Source organism: Homarus americanus, unplaced genomic scaffold, assembly GCF_018991925.1.
Source record: "Homarus americanus isolate GMGI-L3 unplaced genomic scaffold, GMGI_Hamer_2.0 scaffold56333, whole genome shotgun sequence".
NCBI lineage: Eukaryota > Metazoa > Arthropoda > Malacostraca > Decapoda > Nephropidae > Homarus > Homarus americanus.
This window is the reverse complement of record NW_024734940.1, coordinates 9744989-9745678: the sequence shown is the minus strand read 5'-3', so window position 1 is coordinate 9745678 and position 690 is coordinate 9744989. Positions and strand designations below refer to the sequence as shown.

Genomic DNA, 690 nt, shown 5'->3' with positions numbered 1-690 from the left:
TAATTAGTGGATGTGCCCCTCGTGTAACAAGGGCCACCGAGGCGTAAATTTGTTTAAGGTGTAGAAGCTGTTGCCAACACAACAACCATACCCTGAGTTAACGAGCTGCATGACCCAGTGTCAATGAATAGTCCGAGAAGACCGGACAACTCGCCAACTGCACTGGCTAACCATTACCCCGGAATACGATCCGCAAATCAATTAAAATCCAGGTTCCCAATTACTGCTGGGTAGACATAGGCAAATGGCATAAAGAAACTTGCCCATAATTTCACCCTGCCCTGGGTTCGAACCCGGGTCCACTCGCTTGCGAGGCGAGCATGCTGACCATTGCACCACAGGTCGCCACTCAGAAATTAATATAATATATCACACTATATTAACACACCATTACAGACATAACATATATGCCATAATCATATACAAAGTAATATATGAGACGCAATACACCTGAATACAAATTACAAAATAACACTTAGTATTATATAACATTTACTGTACTCTGTGAAAATTCTATTAAAGAAAACGTGTCAGAGTATAGGGGAGACTCCTGTAATGATGTTTAGTAGTGTACTTGTGTGTTGGAATAAGTGGTGGTTGCAGTGAGTGGTGCTGGTGGTGGTCGTGGTAATAGTAGTGGCTGCAGTAAGTGGTAGTGGAGGTGGTGGTGGTGACAGTGGTGGCTACACT

At 43.5% G+C, this 690-nt stretch overlaps 1 non-coding gene across 1 annotated transcript; it reads right to left on the bottom strand.

The window, feature by feature from the left end:
* Positions 1 to 271: 271 nt before the first annotated feature.
* On the bottom strand, positions 272 to 345 carry Trnaa-cgc. The gene has a single exon. It is a non-coding gene; the product is annotated as a tRNA-Ala (tRNA).
* Between the last annotated feature and the right edge of the window lie 345 nt (positions 346 to 690).